The sequence below is a fragment of the Cuculus canorus genome, chromosome 4, assembly GCF_017976375.1.
Source record: "Cuculus canorus isolate bCucCan1 chromosome 4, bCucCan1.pri, whole genome shotgun sequence".
NCBI classification, from domain to species: Eukaryota; Metazoa; Chordata; class Aves; order Cuculiformes; family Cuculidae; genus Cuculus; species Cuculus canorus.
Window position 1 is genome coordinate 68,857,341 of NC_071404.1, and position 15,872 is coordinate 68,873,212.

The 15,872-nt window shown below is 35.7% G+C and overlaps 1 long non-coding RNA gene across 2 annotated transcripts in view; it reads right to left on the reverse strand.

Moving 5' to 3' along the window:
* Positions 1–15,872, reverse strand: part of LOC128852182 (uncharacterized) — a 188,262-nt gene that overhangs the window by 16,887 nt on the left and 155,503 nt on the right. For both annotated transcript variants that reach the window (XR_008449878.1, XR_008449877.1), the window contains exons 4-7: positions 15,181–15,284; positions 13,484–13,562; positions 6,395–6,459; positions 4,962–5,030 (exon numbers count right to left, since the gene is read on the reverse strand). This is a non-coding gene — a long non-coding RNA (uncharacterized LOC128852182). The remainder of the gene's footprint in view (positions 1–4,961; positions 5,031–6,394; positions 6,460–13,483; positions 13,563–15,180; positions 15,285–15,872) is intronic.

Sequence of the window (15,872 nt, forward strand, 5' to 3'; positions counted from 1 at the left end):
GACAAGAGGAAATATTATAACTATGCTTCAGCACATTCCACAGGAGATCTGTTCAAATCTCTACTTTCTTTCAAAATGCCTGTGTTCTGTTTCAAATACCAGAAGAATAACATATTTTCATATTCAAAAATGGTATACAAATTTTCACCTGGCATACAAATATTTCAGTTGAATTAAAATAAGAAGTAACAATGGCAAATTTTACATCTGAAGATGGAGGAAATGTGTTCCTTCATACATTGGAATCACCTTTATCTTCAGAACCAAAGCAAATAAAAGCAAATACACAGCTTACATCATATTTCCCAGACTTAGTGAATTCCCTCTTTCTTTTCAAAATTCCCCAAGAAATTTCTTTATCTGCTGTCTGGACTATAAATCAGAATTTCTCAGGGGAATAAAAAAATGCATGCCTCTGAATTCTAAGCTAATAACAGTTCCTGAATGAGCCTCTGCCATAATTTAAGAAGCCTAAGGGCGTAATTACACAAATGAATTATTGAGAGGTAGGTTTACTGTATTTTGGCTATTCTGTTAAAAGCCTACATATATACATATATATATGTTCTTTCTCTGAGGGAATTGAAGTTATTTTACCTTATATTCACAAAGATATATGCGTATTTACACCATACTGTTGGAATCTGGATTTTCTTGGCTTTATGCCTAGCTTGTAAAATTAAATCTAAAGTATTATGCAACAAACAATGGTACCCTACTTGTGATATTATTAATATTTTCTTTCTTATATTAGAAAAGGAAAAGAAAAAAACTGCAGACTATTCATTTCAAAACCTGTAGGAGAAACTTGTCATTAGGAAAAAACGATCCCTTTATAAAGCCTATTCTTCACTAATATCACACTACCAAATATTAAAAGCTAATATTTAATAGTTTCTTTTTATTATTTGCCTCTGAGTTTGGAGCCTTGCAGGGCTTTTCATGATCATTGTTTATAATGAAGACAGACAAGAGATTTTCACTATATGAATTCTGAAATAAGTATGTGCTCACATAGTTCCAATTTAATTGCAATTGCAGTGATATATCAGATTAAAAGTCATATGTCATGCAGGGCAAAAATCCGTAAACATTTCAGTGCATGTAAGGAACAACTTCAAGAAGAAATCTCAATGACCTGAGAGTGACTTTTTCACTGAATAGGATCCTATGAGTTCCCGTTTCTTGATTTTTTTTTTCTTTATTATGAAATATCTAACAAGTTCTAGGTAGAATTCTTTTTTTTTTTTGGTTATTATTATTATTGCAAAGGCATAGTTGCTGTGATAGATAACAGGAAAGTGTATTCGGAAAATCAATAGCAGGAGCAAAGGTGTGAAACATCTTGTCCTTTGTTCCCGAGATGAACAAAAAGCTTAAAGAATAATGGTACACCAAAAGCCGATTAGAAAATGAAAGGAATTTCAAGGAATATTTTCTCTACAAAGTTAGGAGCTGTCAAGGTGGAGGGTTGAGGGGGTGGGGTGTGTAACAGACCTAACCCTAAAACCAAGGACAAGAACAATTGCGTTTGACCTTTGGATAAAAAAATAAAATGTTATGGTTTTCAATTAATAGACTGTTATGTCACGTAAGCTGCAATTACAATTCCAAATACTTCCATCCCCTTCTATATGCAAAAAGTTCCTTGTTAGTTTATAACTAGTTTTCTTGCAGTTTCCTTTTGAAGATTATGACAACTTCATGATGATGTTGATGATGATAGAGATGATGCACGATGGGAGTTCAAGCCTCGCAAGGGAGCATTATAGCCTATGATGTAATGAATAAATTCTCAAAAAAATATTTCATTTACTTCAACCTGAATGTTTGTCTGCTATCAAGTCCACTTCCCAAATATTTCTGGAGCTATCAGCAATAAAACCCCTTATATTCTCTAGAATACTTCAGGTGGGTGAGACAAATGTATTTAGATTTGTATTGTAAACAGATAATGATATATTAACAGCATTTTCAGTCCATCTTTAAATGCAATAAAATTTAAAAAGCAATATTTCTCCACCCACTTTAGGTCACATGTAATACAACTTTGTATCAAAGTAACAAAAAAAAAAATAATTCTTCCACTGTCAGTATTACAGTAAGGTAAGCTTCCACTGTTTTCAATCCACAACTGTCTACTCAATTTCAATATTCAAAAAGCAAAATGAAAATGAAAATATTAATTGTTTTGCCAAGATTTCAGCCATTCAAACCTGATGCCTTATTGCTTGAGATTGTTCCTCACAAAAATATGTATGCCCTCGATTTAAATTTATTTTGTATAGGAGGAAGTACATTTTTATTACTGTTGGAATGTAAACTTCTGGATTTTTTGACTTTGTGAATGTTCTAGTGTAATGTATTACCTTTCATAACATTAGGTTCTATTAAAGCCCACAAAAGCACACAAACCCCAAAAGCCTGTAAGTACGGAAGAGTTTATGTATATACTGTATGAAACACCTTCAAGATAGGTAAGTCTGAAAGGAAGTGGATAAGCTATGATTTTGAGACCTTATTCTGCCTGTTACATAGTGTAAGTTATCTCCAAGAATGCTATGCTATCCTGAGCCTGAAAACAGCAGCTTAAGAACTGGCAATGCAAGGAACGTCATCTAATTAACCAAATGTAGACTTTGGTTGTATCAACACCCAGCAAAACATGTGAGCCAGCCACTGCAACACTCAAAAAGGTACCACCAATATATGCAAAAGATGAGTCAACATAATTGGATAGAATGGAAAGGAAAAAGGAGGTGTTCAATGAATTTACGTACACAGGGCTAATACAGCCAGCGAGATGCTGAAAGCTGATACCACATTGACTTCAAAATACATTACTGTGCAGAGGTAAACCAATGACTCCCTCCCACAAGCCCCCCATTTGTTCTATAAACTGTCCCTGCAAAACCTCCCAAGAGCATAAGAAAAGAGCTTCTATATGCACCCAGGGATTATCACTGTCGTGACTCCGGCTGGTCAGATAAACCAGTTTTACTTCTTAGCGGCATTCGTTATTCTCATGATCTCTTCTTGCTCTCAGCTCTTCTTGCTAAGACAGCTGAATTGGCTTCTGCCCCTAAATGCTGCTAAATCCCACAGTGATCATGAATCAGAGCTCTTAGGCATAGTAGTTCATAGATCAATATATTAACACAGAATAAAATCAATGATGGTTTGCATTAATATGCTGGATTTTGAATTGCAGCACCTCAGGACGAGACCCGCTGATCTTCAGCCAGTTTTGGGAGTTGTAAGAGCCACTCAATGGATGTGATGGACAGCTAGAGGTGATAACCTCTTAAATTGTCCTAGCTTGGATCAGTAAATCTTGTAAAACAGAACTCATTAAAAACTCCTTTTCTCCTAATGCGAAAGAAGTACCTAGACCTTTTCTGCTTCCAGTCTAGCTTCCTGCCCTTGTGCTGATAGAAGAGAATAAAATGTATTCATACTTTTTGTCTGATAACTCTTCCTTTCCATCATCTCTGCTTTCTCCATGTTCTTTTAGTTAAATTCAGAATAAACAACTAATATTGTTTTCCCTTGTTCGTTGCTCAAGCCTTGTCATTTTGTTTAGTTAATCATCTTATCAGTATCTCTTGTCTTCTGTGCTAAATTAAGTCTCCTCTTGAATTTATGTAATCTAAACAACATAGAAAAGTATACAGTGAAAAACCTAGAAGTTTTCAGCTCAACAACTTTTAATACAGGAAAGTTATAATGGCGTTATTAGTCACGACAAAGCTTAGAGTTCATTCTTGTCTCAGAAGCATAAATTATAAATCAGAAAATTAGATATGAGTTTTTTAAAAAGCTAAAATAACTATTTTGCATGAGAGCCTGTTAAAATCTTCCACTACACAAATACTACAAAATATCATTCATTTTGTGGACAGAGTATCTATTAACAAGGTAACGTGACAAATAAATTGCTGACTTTCATATGGCTGCACAACAAAATCTGCTAATTACGGTAGCCTTTCCTTTGTTTGCTGTAAAACATGAGGGATTTGTTTGTTTCTTCCTATTTAAATATAGTAGAAGAGAACACCAAGCATGTAAGGTAGGAAGCAGAGCTGAACATGCCCAAAATTGTTCAAGGATTTTGGTTTAACCAGGTTGGGGCTTCAAAAGAATTTTCTTCCAGGCTGAGTCGTTGGAATTGATAAGTATTTCTGCTTACTTTCATAGCTTGAAGTTGTTCATTTCACAGGTTCTCCTGACAGTTTTGTCTGACAAATTCCTTCTTGCTGCTCCACTGACCTAGGACAATTATCCCCTTCATCTTTTTCATTGCCACTCCATAGATTTTGTAGGTTTTGTGCACTGAAGACTGAAGTTTGCTATAGAGTTTCTGTGTCTGTGCTGCAGCAGAGTACACAGCGGTGAGCAGCAAACTGCCAGCTCCTGCAGGGTTCAACTTGAAGTACAGGAAAGGCAGGTATAGACACGTGCTTTCATATCAGAAAGGTCCTGTTTTCTGTCCAGTACAAACTGTTCCAATAGCAAACCGCATAAGCTGTCTGTGTAGGTACTTTAACTCATCACAGGTACCCACGTGATTTTCCAAATCATATTTTGGCCAAGACTAACTACAGTGCTGTATAAACCATCAAAGACAGTCTGCGCATATATTTCATTTTGGAGAAAGTAAGTTGCATAACAATAAAAACACCTGTGTGAACACGTTAACAGGAAGAAATCCAGATATTTTTCTCCTACCTTACCTATAAACCATTTCCTGATAGGGAAAATTACACTACAGCTGTGTTCTAGTACTTACTTTTCCATGCTGAAGCACTTTGGTGGTCCAGCTGACAATTATTACAGCACCTCATCATATTTCATTACATCACTCCTATAATCTCTACCGCCTGCTGGTCCTTGTTTGTATGTCTGATTTGCTTTACACTGCAACAATCTAAAGCACTGTGATAGAATCTCAAATATCTTACCTGAAAGGAAGGGAATTCCTCTTTCCCACCTGCTTGCTGCACTGCTTCCAAAACACAGACATTCTTAGTCTAGTGAAGTGGGAAAGGGAAGGAGGGGAAGGAGAAGTTTAGAAATTTTGAAGGGTAAGGCACAGAAAATACAATAGTGCACAGTGCCTGTGCTGGACCAAAATGCAAGTGCTGTAGAGCTGCAATTGGAATGAAAGAATTTGAGGCAAGAGTGACGACCATACCTTTAAGACAGAAAATATATATCTAACCAGACTCCCACTCCCAAATGACAGAGAGCTGGACAGAATACCAGTATACAACTTAATTTCACGTCAACGTGGGCAAAAATCATAAAAATATCAATACTGGGACTAATGATTCGTTTTGAAGAATGGACGTGAAAGCAGAAATTCTTTCACTTGCTGAAAATCTGTTCAGGCAGCACATAAATCATTCAGACTCCTTTAACCCTCTTCCATCTCCAGTGAATGCTAGAGAGCAGGAAGTTTCCCATCACCACAACAACAAAGAATGCTAAATGATTGCTACCTTCTTTTTGTGGTGCAAGTCAAACCACGCATGTACAGTTGCACACCAGCTTTGGCTGCTTCTTATAAGACGTGGTTACGAACTAGACTCTACTCTGACTTCAGTTTCCACGTGCTGTTTTTTAGTGTCTTACCAGTCACTCAAAATTTTAACCAATGCTTTGAATAAAGATGATTTGCCAGGTTAAAATGAAGCTCCCTTTGTCCCCGCACCTCTGCCACCACCACCAAACACATGTACTTTGCATGATCAATGTAGGAATCCTGCCACAGTGACTGTTCATAGGGGAAAGTCAGGTCACTTTTGCTACCCTCAATGTTGCTTTTGTTATCTGCCTTTCCGCATCCCCTACGCCTTATAAACAGCATGCAGACACACAAAAAAGACAGAAAATGTTATACGGGGTATGGGTTTTGAGCACCTGGTAATCTGATAAAAAGAAACACAAGAAGAGCCAGGACGAAGTAGGGAATTAAATTAAAAAACAGCAAATATTTGTGGCACATAAAATGATATTGTCAAAATGTCTTCAATTTTATAAAGGTAAAATTCAGAAACTCTTTTGTAAAGCAAATCCCAGAAAACTGTTTGAGTTAGGTGGGTTTGGGTTTTTTTGGGTGGTATTTTTTAGGATTGATATATAGATGAAAAGCTTTTTTAATGCAAGTATAATTTTATTTTTTTTATTTTTCCCTTTCTCCAGTAAAGCTTTTACCAACATCATTTCTCATTTACACCAAGTCATACAATAACAATATTGAAAGCATAAGCAGTCAGCAAACTGCAAATGTAAACTGCTAAAAAGCCTGAAATGTTCTGCGCTACACAACACAAGGTCTCAACACATTGCTGTAAAAATGAAGTGGAATTTCAGAAACAGAAATTGTACTAACCATAATATCACATGAAAGGACTTGTATTTTCCCCTTTCCTCAGTGGGCAGGTATGGTTTTCCAACCTAGTAAGAAAAAAAAACAGTGTTATTTTAGTGAACATCATGAATATGCAACCTTACAAGACTCTACTTTCCTTTCTTCTATAGGTCTGTGGGATTTGCTCGCATGGATTAGTGCAGAGCTGCCTGAAGAACATTAGATGTAATCATCAACCTGACCTCATCAGAAACTGTATTCCCTTTCTCCCTCAACCTGTGCCCTTCTAATGTCATTAATTGGATATCTGGCCTCATGCAGCCTCCTTAATGATAAATGTAATGCAGTGCAGCAGCCAAACAACATAAGGACCACATCTATCGGCTCTGTGGGCACATAGGATGAAAAGCAAAAAAAAGGATTTTCTGTCTTCAGGGAAGACACTCTTAAAACAGCGATACAAAAACCCATGTCATGAAACAAACAAAAAGCACTGAAAAAAACCACAACAATGAACTCCCTTCAAACCCTCACAAACAAAAAGAGAAATAAAGAGGAAAAACCCTCTTATTTACTACCACTACTGCTAAAAAAACAGAACAGGAGTACTGTAGTTTTGGGGAGTAGGTGGGGGGTGGTTGACATCTTCCCCAGAATAGGAATAATCTCCTAGATACATGTTAATTCTGACTGGAGGGTAAAGCCAGGCTTTTGAGAATGCATCTGACTGAGAGAAGGTAGGATGTCTCCGGCATAAAAAGGAAAGTAAGTTCTCACCAACCCTCAAGGTGGATTTTACAACATGTGGACGAAGTGCTAAAGGAAAAAGGAGAGTTTCTGGTACAAAGAAAGGTATGTATGCATAAACACAGGCGCACACACAGGGGATGGAAAGAAAGTCATATCATTGCCCCAACAAAGGAATGGATTTAGTGCAGGGAATTTTTACTTCCCCGCTGATTACATCTTATAAGCATGAAGTCCTAACAGCTCCTATGGAAGCATTCTATTTTCAAGCCAGCCAAGCAAATCAATGTAATAAACACAGAACCTCAGATTTTATCATTCAGACATCAAAGTGCTTTTGATCTTCAGCACAGCATACCAACGAATTAATTCCAAAGTACTAAAGTAAATGCACGCACAGTAAAAGATGCGTGCACCAACAGAAAACAGACGTGAGCAGATCTTATTTAAGATGTTAACATGGGCCATCAGGTTGTAATTAGTCTAATCTTAAAATATAAAAGATAAACAAGACTTTCCTTTTAAAAATCCTGTTCACACTCTTGTTAGCAAAGCTACAGTGTGCTCTATTCCTTGTAAATGAGAATATGGTTTAGAACATCTGTGATGTAAGAACATCTGTGATATGAATGTTTCTGTGGTCAGACAACATTGTTCCTCATTCACCAAACGTTGAGGTTCAGAATACTGAGGTTCAGACAATTTCCCATTTCTAAAGGCTTTTCTGAGAAAAATAACAATGTTCAAAATTGAGCAGTTATGTAAGTCTTTGAAATTTTAGCACATGTACACAATTTTAAATTCTCTGATTAGATCTACTGATTTCAATGGGAATGTTTCTAACACATTAGCTTAAGCATGAGTGGCCATTATATCAAAAGGCACGGGAAAAAATGGTCTGTAGTAGCAATGTTGTGCATTCCAATAATCAAATCTTCAAATGTAAATGCCCCAGAGAAAAAGCAATATTCTCTCAATATTAAGTCATAGCAAAAAAAAAGTAAGTCTGACTCATTTTAGCCTTATTTTAAAGCACTCTTTTAAAGTATCTCCCTCAGGCAATGAAAGAATTTGAAAAGAGTTTTGGTGAAATGTTAAAAAGAACCCTCACTTTTAATGTTTTGAAATCTTGCTCATTTAATTTTTTTAACTTCACAGCATTTTTAAGACATAGAAGGAAGCAGATCAAATTAAAATACTTGATGATTTCTCTCTACCTTGATATATGCTAAAAGTAATACACCTAATGTGACAGGACGTTGGCTTCAAAGTAAAGAACAAAAGAATAGCGTCAGTTGTATGGCTGCCTCAAAATACACATAGTATTGTGTGAACTGAAAAATGTCATTTACTAGTATTTAACCATAAACGCTGTAGTTCCAATTCAATTGTACTCTGACACAAGGCATTGCATGGTTTTATGTTTCTAAAATAAAATTATACTTTTTCCAGATAATTGCAGTAGTTGTATTTCTCTCAGAATGGGTTCACAGATAAGGCATTTATGTATATTAAAAAAATAATTATTTCACCTATTATGGCAAACTGATGAATGAAATCACCATGCTAATTTCAACATTGGAAAAGTTTAAATAAAGGTAAATCCATTACACCAATTCTAAGGTCATACATAGATACCTATTCATATTTTAAGGATACATCTTTTATAGGTGGATAGAAGGGTTTTCTGTTTTATTTTGGAATTTATGGAAGAGAATTATTCTCAGCCTTGGATCACTCTTACTTTCCTGCTCATGGATCTCTGTAAAACTGAAATATGATTTTGAGGACTGGCAAATAACAGATAGACTGTAGTATTTAATTTTCTTCCTTTTGAATTCAAGAAATAATGTTATTCTTGGGAAAAGCATAAATCCAGTACAAGCAATTCCTTTGGAATTTTACCGAAAAAGTTGGTACTCTGAAAAACAAGCAGGTGAAAAAGAAATTTAGACACATTCTGGAAAGTACACAGTAGTAGATTGCAGCTATCAAATTATGATGGCCTCAGAGTTGCTTCAATGTGTTTAAAGATAACAGTTAATTTTATTAGCTTACATACAAATATTATTACAATAATGAAATTAATCTTTGAGTCCTAAATTTTAAAATATATCCAATTATTTCATGAAAATAAAATATAAATATTTTTAGCTCATGCCTGAGATTTCCTCAGAAAGAAGCCAGAACTTAATTATTAGATACAGCAATGTGAAAACCAAAAGAAAGTTACACAGACTTTTGAGTATATATGGTCATACTATTAGGAAGTATATGAAACAAAAGTTCATGGTCACATAAGGGAAAGTGTCGAAACTCGAAGTTTCCTTTATCTTGATAATTTTCACAACAGACGGGTGAAATATTGCCAATTTCAGAAATTGTTTCTTCCTGCTATTGAGCAAGAAGTTCTATTTGATCACGGAAATTATCTTCTCTTTCTTCTGATTTTACCTCATTTTTTACTAATGCTTATCTACCTAGAACCGTTTGCTTTTATTCTTTTGAAAAATGTTGTGCATTTGTAATGATGAAAACTTTCCACCCAAGTTAAAACATATGTATGTTTTTTTTCTTCTCTTTTTTTCTCCCCCTCTGCTTACAATGTGGACAACTGAGATCCATTGAGCTAAGATAAATCTTTTACTTAATCAAAACTCTCAGACTCCGGTATTTTCCATTATCAGGATTCATCAGTTATAATCATGTTTAGTTCTCAGACCCAGAAGGGTCAGGATAACAAGAGTTAAGTGAGTTGCTTGGTGAAAAACCCTTCTAGGAGTAAGTGTAGTTGTGACTATTGAAAAGATAATCTAATAGTCTATTATACCATAGAGATTCATATTTTAATTTAACTTGGCTAATTAGACCTACAACTCTAAGGATCTGCAAATACCCTTTAATGCTATAGATGGTAGAAATCTAACTGAAAGCAAAGCTGTAACATTAGTTTGTAGAAGAATTAGATCATCTCTTAGTTTTCTAAATATTTAATGAGAAAATACAATCTTTTTGAGGAAGTGTCATCTTCCAGATCTCTAAAATGAAGGTCAAAACAGGCCTCTCCTTAGGCTCCTCAAAAAAAGAGTCTGATACAAGTGTAAAGACAAATTCACAAGTTTGTTTGAAGACCAGGAAACTGACATAGGAAATTAATTGATCTTCTTTCTACTGAGCCCATTCTGAGCCCACCCTCTTGATAAATAAATACTTCCTAACATTCAATCTAAACCTCCCCTGGTGCAGCTTTGAACCATTCCATGCATCCTATCAGTGGATACCAGGGAAAAGAGATCATCTCCTCATCTCTAGATGCACTCCTCAGCAAACTGCAAAGAGCAATAAGCTCTCCCCTCAAAGTCCTTTTCTCCAGACTAGACAAACCCAAAGTTCTCAGCTGCTAGACAAATCCAAATTCCTCATAGGACATTCCTTTTAGCTCCTTTGCTAGCAATGTCTTTTGAGGATTCTTTTGTGAAGGCCAGTGATTCCTTCTGGTGAACTCAAGCGGTCTCTCGGACCAGCACTAAACAGAACGGCTGACTGCAATGCTCCTTGTAACCTATAACGCTATTGTTCTTTTACCTAAATTTACTCCCTTGGACGTAAACTTGCTCGAATCAAGGAAATAGTTTCAGAATAACCGCTTGCTTTCTTATATTGTTTTAAATCTTTTATTTTTAAATTTTAACCACCTTCGACTAGCTGCCAGAATGGATCCATGCAGAGTAAAGTGTGGATTTTACAGTATTTGTGGATGGTATTTAAAGGAAAAGGGAAATGACAAAATTTCCCAACTGCTCTTCTGCTAAAGGTTCTTACAGAAACGGCAGAAAACAATCTTCTATTAATGGCAGAGAGGGTTATGCAAAGTGTGAATGTTACAGTTACTCAGCAATACATGAAACAGATGTCAACTCTGTTTTCAAGTCAGAATCTCAAGCTACGCTTGAAAAAGAAGTAGTGGTCAGTATTTCTCAGAAAACATTGTTATGTAAAATTCCAAACTTAGGAATATCCACAGATCCACATGTATGTGCCAACTTATTACTAAATTGATTTCTTTTTCATAAATACACAGCATACAGAAATTTAATTCTCTGTCATTTAGAAAGATTCATGATTATTAATCTCCAATTCATTACCATATACAAGGCATATATGTTTAACTGCATGTAGATACAATATCCCACTGATTTTTTTTTTCCTCTTTATGACTTTTCTGAAATTTATGTCATTTGCTTTCAGTAACCAGCATCAGCAAGAGGGAATAACATTCACAGGATGCATACTGAATTTGAATAATGAACTCATTAGGTGTATCTTCTATTCAGTGCTAAGGAACGGTAGTGTACATGGGCCCTGTTTACAGAAATTGTATCTATGTCCCAAGTTAGGTAAGTCAAGCATGAAATCCAGAAATTTTAAGTGTTTTCTGACTACACCTCCTCAGTGAAAGCTAGAGACCAGAAATCTGCTCATTCTCTCATTCTGCATAGCTGGTCTATGCATTATCTAATTTTGAAATCACTTTAAAATACACTAAAAGAAGACTCCTAGAGCCACAATATCTTTTAAGGTTATATGGAAGTTTTTTTAAGTCTCAAAGCTAAATCTGTACTTAGGCAGCCACCTCAGTAGCTACACATTAAGTAGTTAAGAGTTAAACAAGTGGTTACAAGCTATGATTAACTAGTATTCAGGAACATTTGGTTCAAAATCAATAAAAATGATTTGTCAGATTACTTGACAGATAAGAAAAATCACAGAAATAATGATCAGAGGGTCCATTTCAGGTTGCAGGAAAGGTCTGTTATATCACATTGACTAGGCTGCAAAAATGCAGTTTTCTTCTTTGAGGTCATCTGTGTTATCCTTAGCCCTTTACTGACCATCATCTAGAGGCATGCAGCAGTGCTAAGGAAATGTAAGGTTAAATACAGGAGGTAGATGTGCAACCAAGGCAGGCTGATAAATTCAAATAGGTTACTGCTGTACGATGGAGACTACCAGCTTTTGACTGAAGGTCCAATTAAAAATCTGTGGGATTTATAACCTCAGACTTGATTCTGTATTCTTAAGCCTACACTGATTTCAGGCACAAGCTGACTCAAACAGAGCTCTTTTGAATGTATTTCTGGCCAATGTTTCCAGTTTGAACACTGACTTGTTCTCTTCCAAGTCACTAGGACCTTCAGTGCTCACCTCCTCCCTGTCTTTCTTCCCTTTCTGGGAGTTGTTGTAAACTCAATACCTGGTGCAAAAAAAGGTTGACGAATCATCCTCCTGACTTCCTGCTGCAATATAAAGAAATCCTACAGCTGAAGATGTGTTACTCACTTTGAAACTTTTTAAAGTTTGTAGGTTGGAAGGAATGAAATACATTTCTCAGATTTGGGAAAGAAAAATAGAAGTGAACAATGGTAAAAATAAAATAAAGTATGTCGCTTACAAACAAATGGTCTCAAGCAGTCATTAATATGCTGACTGGGAATTATCTAATGCTTAGTGATTGAAGCAGAAAAATAATGATCTAAAAGAAATGAAAAGTTTTCCTTATAACACAAATGTGAAAAAAATCATCAGTTTCCAATTAAGAAGTCTCATAACGATTCATTGTGACTGCATTCCAGATCTTTCTTTAATTGCCTTTGAATTCCTAATTTTACTAGGATTCCCTTTAACATAGAGTTACTCTGAAAGTCTATGTACTCTCTCAGTGTAGGTGTGACTACACTTTGACTTGCGTGTGTAACTTATTTATTGTAATCCCAATTAAATATTTCATGTTATAGACAGGTCACAGGCAATCTTAAGAACTGCTGACAATGATGGGTGTTAATAGTCATTTGTTATTTAGGACAGAGATAAAGAACCTTTGAGGCCCTTCATGAAATTAAACAGATGAAGAAATAACCATTGGACAACTCTGACACAAGACTGTGTCCTTCTTCCTACCCCGTACCACTACATCTATCTTGGGACGTAGATACTCCCAAGGATGTGAATGAGTTCAACTACTCTTTGGGAGAATTAGTAAATTATTTTAAAAAACAGAGCAGAATTAGGAAATGCAGTTAGCAGGCACAAAACTTGTACTTTCTTCCACATAAATGCTAAAATTTTAACCACTGATACCTGATTCTATTTTTTTTTTTCTCTTGCTGACACCAATGTACAAAGATAAAACTTTTGAAAACGCTTCTGGTAGTAAAAATAACTGAGTCATGCCATTTCACTATTTAATTAGCCATTTTCTTCTTTGGGGGAGTGTCACCCTATTTTCCACTGGCAAAACTGTTGAATTGTTTTCGTGAAATACTACATTCATGTAAAAAAGTTAGGCATAGTGTTGTTACTTACCATGTGTCTGAAAGGAATAATGTCTCACGGAAATGAAATGAACCAGATGGTACGACAAAGGAAATCAGGAGTCATTAAACTGCAGAGATAGAAAAAGATGTTGTGGAAGAAAATTACAGAGCTAAAAGGCACATATGCCACACAGAACGGAAAAAAAGAACTGGGGAAAATACTTTTGTATCTCCATGAGAACTGTTAAAAGCAGAAAGAGAGAAAAATGTTTTGAGATTCTTTTTTGTTTTGTTTGGGGGTTTTTTTTACTATTTTTTCTGAAGGACAGTTTTGCTGAGAGTTTTAGAAGAGTCGGTATCAGTTCAGATAAAAGTGTCTTAAAAACTCTTCCTATGAGGCATTTCCCTGTTTCATTATTCCATTCTTAAAGAAGGGGTTGTTTAGTTGCTTATTTTCTCCTCCTCTGAAGAGGAAAAAGACTATCACTTACCAGATTTAAAAAATAAAAAAGAAAGTCTTTGAACTAAAATTAACTATAGTATTTCAAGCTATTATTAAGTTGCAATCTCCTGTACCATCAAAGGAATGAGTCAGTAGAAACCCAGAATCACTTATTAGTTTTTAAAATAAGCTGAAATGTAAAGCTGGCATAAATCAGTATAGGTTAACAGCCGCTGTAAAGCTGTGTTAATTCATGCTTGTTCCGCCCTTACCATCAGTTGTTAAAACCTGGAAGTTATTTACTAAGCTGGGTGGGTACAGCGCACACATAGCAACCTCTGTTCCAAGACTAATGCCCTAGGACACTAAGACACTTAACGTTCACACAAACCAAAGCTACTGGCACCACTCACCCAGAAAACAAGCCAACACCTGTCAACACATAAGGATCCCACCTGGAGTATTGCATCCAGCTCAGGAGTCCTCAGCACAAGACAAACATGGACCTCTTGAAGTGGGTCCAGAGGAGGGCCACAAATATGATCAAAGAGCTGGAACACCTCTGCTGTGAAGAAAGGCTGAGAAAGTTGGATTTATTCAGCCTGGAGAAGAGAAGGTTTTTGGGGAAAACCCTATTGCAGCCTTCAGTACTTAAAAGGGTCTTACAAGAAAGACAGGGACAAACATTTTAGCTGTTGTGATAGGAATGAAAAATCTATGAGGAAATATGTAAGAATTTTTTTTTATAAGAATTTCCTTTTTTTTTTTTTTTTTTTTTTTTTACAATGAAGGTGGTGAAACACTGGAACAAGTTGTCCCGAGAGGCGGTAAATGCCGCACCTCTGGAAACATTCAAGGTCAGGTTGGAGGGGACTCAGCAATCTGATTCAACTGAAGATGTTTATTCCTCATTGTGTGGGGTTGAATTAGATGATCCTTTCCAACCCAAACCACTCTATGATGCTATGATTCTACGACACTAAAAATGACAGCCTCTTTTACTTTGTGTGCTGCCTCTTCAAATTTTAGCAATTAATTTGTTCCTGGGTTAGTCCACAATTTGTAACAAGGTAACTGAATATGGAGATGAATACCTAAGATATGTAGAGATGCTTACATTACAAAAAAAGTTAACAAATAACCATCCATTCAGTGTTTTAAGAAGTTTTCAATCATTTAAAGTTCTGATTACCTCTTATTGCTCATCTACAGGACAATCTACAGCCCTGCATGATAACAGTAAAAAGATTGCATGGTCATGATTTTATACAAGAATGATTCTTCAGTAGATGTGAATTTATTACCTGATGGTTGAAAGATCCATACTGGAAGTGCTGGCACGTACAGTGAGCCCCATCTTCAATGCAGTCGCTTCTCATATTTTATCTCTTACAATACTTTGCACAATCTGAAAAGTATCAAATAGCAGAAGAAACATTCTTAACATCAACTCATACAAGGTAAAACAGCATTCAGAGGAAAAGAAACATCAAATAATAATAATTTAGTGAGAAACTGCAGTCTGTTCTGTAAGAAAAGCAGACACATTGAATAAATCATTCTGTGAAAATTATTCGCTCAAGTCTAGCACAAATAGTAAATTTTACAAGTTCGCAAAATTGAAAGAGTATCTTGTGCTTCTTTCACAGCGACTCTTTGCATATGTAAAACTTGCTTGTCTGTCAAATTCTTTCTGGAAAAATGACAGTCTAAAGGGCTTGTCATGTACAGCATTTGCTTTCAGATAATCCAACTGCACCATTCCAATCTTCTTCCCCACTGATTTAAATGAAGGATAAATCAAGCACATAGTTATCATTGTGCTTATTACAGTCCTTTGCTGTGTCAGGAAGTATAAAGTGTCTGCAGGTATACACTTTAATTATGAATTGATGTGCTGTAAGTAAAGTCACGCCAATTGGCATTAGCTAACAAACAGAACTGAAAATTATTCAAATAGATAAGCTGTGCTATAATAGCAAGTGTTAATGCACCA